Source organism: Chinchilla lanigera, unplaced genomic scaffold (genome assembly GCF_000276665.1).
Source record: "Chinchilla lanigera isolate Chin_1 unplaced genomic scaffold, ChiLan1.0 scaffold00098, whole genome shotgun sequence".
Classification (NCBI taxonomy): Eukaryota; Metazoa; Chordata; class Mammalia; order Rodentia; family Chinchillidae; genus Chinchilla; species Chinchilla lanigera.
In genome coordinates this window covers 8,124,192-8,135,421 of record NW_004955499.1, presented here as the reverse complement: position 1 = coordinate 8,135,421, position 11,230 = coordinate 8,124,192, and the positions used below count along the sequence as shown (strand labels likewise).

Below are 11,230 nucleotides of genomic sequence, written 5' to 3'. Positions count from 1 at the left end.
AATAAATAAATAAATAAATAAATAAATAAATAAATTCCAAATAAGGTCTTGCTCAATGGCTTCGCACATTTACAACTTAGTGGATATTGTCCAACTGTCCTTCAGAAAGTTCCATCACTTTGTACTTTTAAAACAATGCCTTAGGAAGCATTTCTCAATGCCCCACTATCAAGAACACAATGTGCCATTCAAATTTAAATCTGCTTGCTTATTTGCAAGCTAGAAATTATACCCTGTTATTATTTCAGTTGGCATTTCATGTATTTTTTGTGTAATGTTTTTTGGTGCTGGGAATTGAACCCAGGGAATTCCCACTGACTTTGATGATCGGCTGTTTTTATTATTTATTTTGAAATAGGGTCTCCTTACATCACTGAAAAGCCAGAGTGGACCAGAATTTGTGATACTCCTGGGTCAATGCACCACAGCACTTAATGTCTTCTCTCCAAAATAGCTGTTTCTCTGGTATGTGTCTTCAGGACAATTCAGTGCCTTAGAATAGAATTTCTTATTTGTTCATGCACCCAACACCATCTAGTTTACTTGCACAGTACATTCCAGGAATCGCCAAGTCATCAGTCTCCAGGGTGATGGTGACCGCCCACTCTCCATCCCTCTGAGCCTTCACGGTGTCCTTTGTATCTTTCTCCTTATCAATCTCCCTGTCAACCGCTTTTGCTAATTCACTCTTCATGACGAACTCTGATTATTTTCTAAATTAGAAGTGAGACTCTCTCCTCCATCTTCTTAGGCCCTCTCCTTGCATCTTAATTTCTCTAAGATGAAGGTGAACTCTCTCTCTCTCCATCTCTAGGATCACCTCCTACTTATCTTTCAGCTCTTCCCATGGTGTATCTTACATTTTTGCACAGAGCCTGTCTTCAAACCCAGCTTTGCTGGAAACACACAGTTAGTTCCTTCCTATGACCATAGCTTGCTTGATTTTTTAAACTCCTTTATTTTCTCACTACAAACACTTAAATACTTCCAGGCTAGACCAAATGCCACCCCCCCACCCCCGTGACACTTCCCCTGAACTTTCTGCGTGGGAAGAACAGCCCCATTCTTTTGGCCCTCTCCAAGGTTGAGCCTGTTACTGTCAATATGTGCGTTTAACTGCCCCTTGCTGCCAAATGCTCATTTAACAATGTCTGTCTTCCTCACTAAGTAACAGCCCAGGAGGTCAACAGCCATGTCTCTGTCCTTCTCTGGTCTCACCATGACCCTCGAGGACTCTCTGCAATTGCAAATGTAAAGCAAATGTTTCCTGGAGGCATCACCTTGTCTACTTTTTCACCACTCAGGAATAAGCCAGGGGAAGCAGGAGGATGCTGAAATATTTACCCAAACCTTTGCATCAGTGACTGCTCCCTCTGCTCAAAGGTGACTTAGGGACCGGAGAAACTTATCACAGGTATTCCGTGCTGCCTTCCCAAGGAGATATTCTTCCCAATGCCTCAAATCACTCTATCACTTTTGCTTTTTAAAAAGGGAAATACTAAGAAACAAATCAAGGTTCCTTGCTGGCTGTGGTGACTCACACTTGTAACCCCCGCAGTCTAGGAGGCTGAAGGAGGAAGATTGCAAGTTGGAGCCCAGCAGTTACAACCTAGTGACAAAGTGAAACTCGGTCTCAGAATAAAAATTAATTAATTAATTAAAGAAAAGGACTGAGGGAGCAGTTCAGTGCAAAGACCCTGGATTCAATTCCCAGTCACACACACACATGCACACACACACGCACACACAACGCATGCACACACACACACACACACACGCACATACAAGCACACAAATGCAATGTGAAAAATGTTTACAGCACAGCCAGGCACTGTGTATGACACAGAAGTCTCAGGACTTGGAGGACTGATGTAAGAGAATCACAAGTTTGATACTCTGTCTCAAATTAAAAATTTTTAAAGGGCTAGGCATGTAGCTCAGTGCAAAGGTCCTGGATTCAATTCCCCAGCACCATATAAAAATTCAAATATAAGACAGTTTTATTACCCTGACCACACGACTTTCCCAGATTTGAAGAAACAAGTTCCTGCTTGGATGAAAATCACAAAGATAATTGATGATCAGTTTTAATTCAAAAATAGCTCTCTGTGGTGTCAAGAAAAAAAGCAGAATTTCATCAGAGTGCATCACAACCAAACGGGACAAAATGACCATTGTGTGCAATTTCTACAGTCAAGAGAGCCAAGCAGGTGCCAGATAAGTAATTCTACAGAGGTTAGGATGCAGTATGAGAACTTTTCATGATTCACTTGATTTCTCTGTGCGTGACAGAGAAGGTGACTAGTTAATTCTGCAAACTGCTAGAGGGCAGTTTCCCAGACTTTCAAATCCACCTTTCTCCTTGGCTGCCCAGTGTCTAATCCTCTACACCAGTGGTGGTGAACCCATGGCACACGTGCCGCAGGGGGATGCAGGACCCTCACTGTTGGCACACGAGCCAAGTCACCCCAGTGACTTCTGCTTGTGAGCAGCTGTTTCCAGCTTTGAATTACATCAAATCTGATACAAGAAACAGACGAATAGGTGACCTGAGTGCTGCGTGCTTTGCTCTCAAACTAAGGAAGCATGACCAAGGTTTGACGCATTATCGGCATGCACACAATAGCAAAGATCACGTCAATTTTTGTTATGGTTTGTGTCTGATGTCCCCCCAAAGCCTCATGCAGTCATGGGGTGGGCTTTCAAAGTTTACGATTGATCCATGATGCAGTGCTGGGATTATGGGTGTGAGTGCTACACCCACCCACATATGCAGATAGTTTGCATATGTAAGGGAGAGAAAGAGGCTGCTTGCCACCACTCCTCCCATTTGCTCTTGTTGCCTTTGCTGTTTTCCACCTCCATGAACTGTTGTCTTGCGCCATGTGCTGCCCTGCCTTGGAGCCAGGGTATGGACTGAAACCTCCACAGACTGTGAGCTAAATAAACCTTTCCTTCCTTAATACTGGGTGTCGGGTATTTTGTCTCAGCATCGAGAGAAAAGTAACTGTAGTTTGTGAAAGCATGCCAAATGCAAACTGTTACCTTTCAATAAAAAGCTGTTTGTGTCTTCGAAAGCTCTGTTGTTGTGTTTTTCTTTTTAAGACCAAAGACATTAATGTATGTGTTGTATTTTCTAAACTAAAACCTCAGTACTCAGGTTTAATTGCAGCATTGGCAGTTTGTGGTTTTAGGTTGCAGTTTTGGCACTCGGTCTCTAAATGGTTCGCCATTACTTCTCTAAACTGAGTGTAGTAATATAAATCCTCAAGATACTCAACTAATGTAAACTCAGCAGAACCAAATGAAGGCGTCCAAATCTCTTCACTTTAAGGCATTAATCTGGAATATCTTCAAATACCAAGAGCCTTCATCGGTCATAAGGAAAATGTCATTGAAATTTCTTCATTTACACCTCTCTGTAACTCTGCCGGTCAGTGCTCCTACAACTCCCATGTTAAGAAGTGGTCCATCTGCTTTGCATTAGGGTTCATGGGCTCCCTTGATTGGAAGTAACTCCAGTGCTCTGTGGTAATTGTGTGCAGATGGGACGCGGCCCCCCAGACCTCCAGCCCCCACTGCCCGTGCAGGTCCTCGAGACTGAACCAGCCTCCAGATTGCAAAACCAGATGTGTAAAGGGGGTCTCTTCTCTATGTGGTTTGTCTTATGTAAATGATTAGACTATTTCTTCTAAAAAAATGACTTTTGAACAAATTAGTCAACCAAAATGTAAACTATTCTGTCACAGAATTTTAAAATGTTATCATATGTCACTGCATAAAGGGGGACAAAAGAGGTACCTTATTTTTTCTTTAAAATGCAAAATATATTTTGATGGAATAAAAAAATTAGAAACCCTGTGCTTTGAAAGATGTTGAAAGTAGACTGAGAGAAAAATTAATAGTGATTTAAAAATATCAGCAATTGTACATCCATATCCAGAGTTTATTATAAGTGTAAAAAAATTTTGGGTGACTCTGATATGAAAATGTAGCAGCATGTAATGTTCTAGCAATTCAATAATCAACTGCCAGATACCCTCTCATAAAGGTAGTCAGCACTATAGGAATTTGTATGTATACCACATGAAGGCGTTGGACCCCCGGATTCACAATGTTAAAAATGCATTTGTGCAAAGTTGTGTGAGTCCATCTCCAAAGGCCTGAAGCTTCAATTTTAAACATTAAGGTTTGGTGGAAAATACTAAATCAATTCCATGATCAAGCTTCTTGAAAAGAAACACAATGTCAAATGATTAATCTATTATTTGTCCATGGCAAAGGGAAAATATACAGAACAGAAAGGTACAAATCAGTCTGAATCTTTGTCCAAATCTTCAACTTTTCTCTTTCCCTACCCAAGCAATTTGCCAGTAAAATAATTAACCATTTCTCTTTCTGCAGGGGAGACAAACTGAACCACCATAAACTCGATTTCATATAGGAAGAGGAAATGCCCCCAAACGCAATCATTTATGTTCTGATCTATAAAAGATAAGCTTTTTAAACTTTCCACAACCACATTAAGGTTTGTACTTCATACCATTAGTGCCAGCACGCATCTTCTCATGCTAGTTTTATTGTACTATTCCTCATTTTCATTGAAAATAAAACACAAGATCCTTGCTGCTTGTTTCAAACTGTGCACGAGTCTATTAAAGTTAACTTATGTAGAGACATCAGCTAAAGGTAGTTCTTCCACCAGAGCTCAAATTCAATGTTCAAAAATAATGAAAGATTTTGTTGATCACATTTTGAAGACATCCATTGTTCACAGAACAATACAAAGCTTTTGAAGAGCTGAAATCCATACACTTCATCTTCCTCTCCATGAACACGGTAACTCAAATAGAAAGTACGTCCATGTGTTTCTATAAGTTTTAGATTTGCAAAAAATCAAACCCATCAGTGATTGCATGAAAAACAGCATAGAGATTAAACCAGATTTCCCAAAAGTTAAGAAAATCTTTTGCATATTTAAATAAATATCATGTGCATGATTAGCTCAGTAATGAACAAGCAGACGGGATGACAATTGGATTTATATCCATCGTTGTTTCTAAGGCCCTTTACGGGACACTGCAAAGCAGATGCAATAAACAAACGTTTACTCAAATGTATTAGCACTGGGAGATGTGGGTGGCTTCCGCTCCTCTTAAACTTAAACTAGGGGAAAATTAAGCAAACGTTCTTTCGGATTTCCAAACAGCAGCCATCTGTACGATAGCACTTTAATAAGTTAAATAAGCAGTGAAGGAGAAGCTCATAAAAAATTTACAACTTACAGATTTGTGCAATAAAATGTGGTCCTCCATAACATGTACTCGCTAGCCAACTTAAAATGCTTCAAGTCTACAAACTAATTGACAATAAGTCCAATGAGGGGAAAATGCCATGTTATTCATTAGCTTCCAGTGTTGATAAATTAATGATTTTATTAATTTAGAAATACAGGGGTACCTCAGTTCATGAACACTTTTGTCTGCAAATAATTTGGCTCATAGACGTGTTTGGCAAAATTTTGGTTTTGTTCGTGAACCCTGCATCAGGCGACCTATTGGACCGTGACCATCTTTCTCACATGAACATGAATGCGGTCATCTCTTCCTGAATGGTAGAATGAATTAAGTTTGTGAACCAAGATACCACTGCAGTAGAAGGGCTGGGAATGTAGCTCGTTGAAAACATCACGTTCCATTCCTCATATTGGAAATAATTGTGTAACGGCCTAACTTCCGGTTGACCTCTTATAATACAGTGATGCCCAGTGGCAGCTTTGGCACACTGGATACAGTTCTCTCATTGGATACAGGTCGAACAGAACTGACAGGAGAGCTGGCCCAGTGGGAACAGGTGTAGGATGCATTTCTTCTACCAGCAGTCAAATCACTTAGGGACAGCCTGCGACCTCAGTTTCCACAGCCACAAACTGAGAGCAGGGTCGCTTTGTCCCATCCAACCACAGATCCCACTCGTGTAGGAAAAGTGTCACCCAGGCTAAGAGGAGGCAGAGAGAGGCAAGGAAGCCTGCTTCACACCGGTTTGCTTGTGGACAACGAGAAAGCTGTTGTGAAGGAAGACAGTGACATCAGGCACCCCTAGGAGGCCAAGGTGATTCTGTGTGTTCACTGGCTCGGTGCAGTTTTCCTCCTGGAGGAGCCTTGGGCAGGGCCAGACCCGGAGGTTTCCCTGGGTCCCGGCCGGCAGCAGGAGGCGCCTTTCTGAGAGGAGCAAGCAGCTGGCCTTGAGGCTCACAGCATCAACAGCACCTCAGGGGCCGATTCCCTGAGAGGTCCTGGGAAGGTTGCCCTGGGTTCCATCTGACCTCCCTCTGTCACACACGCTAACCTATTTGCTGGTGGGACATCGGTGGAGAGCAGCCTTCCCTGTGGGGCTACCTGAACAACAGAGAGAAAGATGTCTACCTGTGTGTGTGTGTGTGTGTGTGAGAGAGAGAGAGAGAGAGAGAGAGAGGTGATAAAAACTACGGTAAATATTTAAATGGAAAAAATGTATTACAGTAAAAGACACATTGTTGTGACTCCCTCTCAAAATTCTCTCATTCTGAACACACTCTATCGCATCATTCTTGTCACTTCCTAAAGTAGTTCTGAAGTTTTTCTGTCTTTAGTTGCATTGTTGTCCTCACCTCAGTGTCCTGAATTGATTCAAAATGTTGACCTTTCACAGTCATTTTGACTTTGTGTAATAATCAGAAGCCCCACAATGTCAGATCCAGTGAGTAACATGGACCAGGACATAGTGCCACGTTTCACAAGCCTCTTTCTTTTGCATGGCACTTGGCAGCGGCATTCACCATCTATTTGATCACACCTGATAATAATGCTCAGGAAAGAGGACTTCCAGAACTACTTCAGAAAATGACAGGAATGATTAGATAAATGAGTGTGTGTGTGTGTTTTCAAATAACAGCACTTAGCTTCCCCATGCCATTATGCAAAGGCACTGCCAGGTCTATTCATTTAGGGTCATTTCACATTTGCTACCCTTCCATGGCCAAAGCACAGCAAAGCACAGGGACAAACCCAGAGTCCCAGGGAGTGGTGCAGGCTCAATGGAGGGAACTGTGGAGACACAGGGCCAAGCGTAGGTACAGGGAGGTGTGAGCTTAGGGTTGTTCTTGGGTTCCACACCTCACTGCTGTCGTTCTATCCAGGGTGACAGGTCCCAAGAACAAGGTGCCTGCGGATGATAACAAAAGTAAGAGAGAAGAAAAACAAGAGAGGCAAAAGTCTGGGGTCAGGGGGCTTACAGCCGCTCAGACTGCAGCCCCGATTACCCATCTCAGTCACCTTTTTTTTTTTTTTTTCAGTCACCTTTTACTGAGCGAGAACCAAGGGCGTAGCTAGTCCAAACGGGCAGATACCAAACGTTTTAGTAATTAAAGCATTATCCTTCTCCAATTCTGCCTCTTATGCTTCTGGCAACAATCCCGTGGTGGGCCTCCCACACCCAGCACCGCGCTCACTCAGTTCAGCTGAGGGTTATAAGTTGACCACCAGTTATCAATCCACTACAGTCACAGTCCTTACTTCTCACACTGCAGTGTCTACTAATACACAGATGCACTCGGTACTCCAAACCACAGAGCCAGCTTGCCTGGTACACAGGCGCCTCCGTCACTTCGCAGCTGAGGCCCATGTCCTCCCCTGTCATTGCAGATGAGCTGCTGTGTGGTGAGTGTGTGACTGTGCTTGAAGCCAGCTCTGGGTCACAGAAGGGCTGTGCATGGTGTGATCAGAGTACCTCTTCGTGTCTACAGGGGATGGGTACCTGGACCACAGTGGATACTGAAACCACAGAAAGGGGTGTAGAAAAGGGAGGGAAATTCCTGTATTTCTGCTAGTTTTTCTGATTTATATTTTTGGTTTTTTACTGGTACTGGGAATTGAACTCACAACCTTGCGCTTGCCAGGCAGGCGCTGCGCCACTGAGCTAAATCCCCAGCCCCCTATTTTTTCTGATTTAAGAGACAGCAATATTTAATCTAGAAAAAGAGGCAAAGATTTTGCAGGACAATTAAAAATAAATGCAGTTGTTTGCATTTACACTCCATATAGGCACACAAACTGAGTTGTGTATATAGTATTACTTTATTGCCATTTAGAAAGGCAAAAGTCTGAAAAGCGTGCGTCTCACTGAGGTGAAGTCAAGGCGTGAACACAGCATCCTGTGCTCCCCTTTCTCAGGGCCCTGGAACAGAACTCATTTCCTCCCTTCCAGCTTCTCAGGGCTGCCCCTTCCTTGTCTCCTGCTTCTTCCTCCAGCCACAAAGCCAGCAGCTTAGCCTGCTCCCACCCCTCCGAGCCCTCTGCCACCTTCCCATCTCCTTCACCGGCTTACCCCCTCCTGCTCCCTCCTGCAGCCGCCTGGTGGGGACACTGGGCCCACCCAGCCCCTGCAGGATCGGGTGCCCGTCTCAGGATCCTGCTTTACTCACATCCCCAAGGGCTCTACTGCCCTGTGGGCCCCGTATCCGCACCGCCCGCCCTCCCTTCCTTGCTTCCCTCCCTCCCTTATTTCTCCTTCCATTTTTCTACTTTTCTCTTGTTTGTTTTTTTTTTAAGAAGCAGGATTATACTCATCACATATCTTTGAAATTTCTATTTTACTTAGCAAAATTGGGAACTATTTCCTTAATTATTGCTGAGCATAATTTTCAGTTGTATGGATAAAAATGCAAGGATGTTTCTTTGTGTCCCAGGTATAATCTCAATTTGTCTTTTGTACTAAAATCTCTGAACACACCACTGCTAATTTTCTTTTCTTTTCCTTTCCTTTTTTTTGTCTTTTTGTGACAGGGTCTCACTATGCAGTTCAGGCTGGCCTTGAGCTCACTTTGTAGCCCAGGTTGGCCTCAAACTCACAACAATCCTTCTGCCTCAGCCTCCCAAGTGCTGGGATTACAGGCGTGCACCACCATGCCTGGTACCACTGCTAACTTTCTTGGAATAAATTTCTCATCATGAAATGCCATTAACAAAGGACTTCCCGGGTATTCTGAATGCTGTGTGCCCTTTAGTCCTAAGTACTGACAAGCTGATACCTTTCAGCTTTCTCTTCAGCTCTGTTTTTACAGAAGCTCCACGTGAAGGACTGTTCCCAACATTAGCAGGCCAGTGTGTCACAATGAGGATCTATTAAAAATGAACTCCTTTGCCAATTTTGTAACTACACATTTAAATTCATTTTTAGCTCTTCTGCTTCAGTCCACCATCGAGTGCATGCTCTGGTCTCCGTGCCTAGCCATGTCTTTGCACAAGACTTTCAGAATCAAACGAGTCCTGGCCAAGAAGCAAAAATAGAATTGTCCCATTCCTCAATGGATTCGGATGAAGACTGGTAATAAAATCAGGTACGACTCCAAGAGGAGACACTGGAGGAGGACCAAGCTGGGACCGTAAGGAGCTGCACATGAGCTGCAGCACATTTACCCTCTCGGAGGTCATGAGATGACACCCTTCTTATCATGGTCAAGACAATATCACCGTACCAAGCTTTAAAAATACCATTGGTCGGACAGTGGAATGTACTTAATCAGGAATCTTAAATCTTTTTCTGTGATCAGCACTAACAGATCAACAATAAATATTTGAAACCTTTAAAACAGTTCATTTGTAAGTAGCTGTGTTGGATACAACCCTCAAAGACATTGTTTTTCTGAAGAATAGAAGAAAAAATATTTTGCAAATAGTAAGATTCAAAAACCCAGCACCATTTTATTCTCCCTTGATAATCTGCTTTTAAGACAAATAAGCCTTTTATTTATTTAATTGGTACCAGTTATTAAGTACATTTTATAAGTATCCTTATAACTAAAGTTTCTTATTAAAATGTTATGCTTATGTTGTATAAACTGACATATTTTACTATTCCCTTTGTTAGTTTATAACTTCTACTTACTTGAAATCCTAATAATTTCATGTATTTGTCCTGTGCATACAGTTGTCACTTCTTTATATATATTGCTATATATATTGTCTGCTAATGAATAAACTCTTAAGTGTACACTTACATAAATTATTTCAGATATGGAATATGATTTTCTTTTCTTTTTTTTTTTCTTTTTGAGACAGGGTCTCACTATGCAGTTCAGGCTGGCCTTGAGCTCACTTTGCAGCCCAAGCTGGTCTCGAATTTGCAATGATCCTCCTGCCTCAGCCTCCCAAGTGCTGGGATTACAGGCATGCACCACCACGCCTGGCTGGAATATGATTTTCTACAGCAAGAATTGTATAATATGTATTACAAATGTCACTTCACTATTCTTTATAAAAAGCTTTCATATTTCCTCACATATTTTCTTATGCATGTCAAATTACCAATAAATGGGCAATTATTAAAATGATCTTTATATGTTTCTAGTAAACATGCTTAAATTATTTTGTATATAAATTGTACATATTTATACATTTTAACAAAAATTATATATTTTCTCCATGGGAGTTTTTCTTTTGCTTCTCTTATATTGTTGTATTTTTATTTACATAAATGGAATATTTAGATTGACAATATAGGTATTACAATCATATAATTTCAGAAAAGCAAAGGAAAATAAAATGTTATGATTCTAACACATGCAAAAACCATAAAACCTTATACACTTAAGAAAAGATCATTAAACTGCAGTTAGTATCACAGTCAGTGCTGAAATATTTATCTTCTAGTGATCAGATATGAGAAAAGGATTCCTAATATCACCAGTTATAGTCAACATATGTAAGACAATAATACAAGAGAAAAAAGATACAATGATAAGAAAAGGATACATTGGAACTGTCACTATTCACCTACTGACTGTGTGCATTTCCAAACCAACATCAAACTACCTATAAATTAAAATATTAGAATAAGTGCACTTAGCAGGATTGCTGGATATATGGCTTATAAAAATAAACTAACTGTAACTCCAAGTACCACCAATAAGTAATTAAAAATTAAATTAATTAAAAAATTTACAACAATTTCAAATATCAAACTATTTGGTACAACTTTAATGAAAGTTAGGCAACATTTTCACACAGCAAACTGAGCGCAATTGAAAATATGAACAATTGGAATGGTGAACAAAGTTTATAAAATGGAAGATTTAATTTTTAAAGTGATCAATGCGTCTTCATTTGAAGCACATGCCATCTCATTCAATGCAAATTCAAGTTAAATCCCAACAGTAATTCATATACTCTGTAAATCCTTAAATTTGAATACT

At 41.1% G+C, this 11,230-nt stretch overlaps 1 pseudogene; it reads left to right on the top strand.

The window, feature by feature from the left end:
* The first annotated feature begins 9,269 nt into the window (after positions 1 to 9,269).
* LOC102020462 lies at positions 9,270 to 9,464 on the top strand (annotated as a pseudogene).
* The last annotated feature ends 1,766 nt before the right edge of the window (positions 9,465 to 11,230 follow it).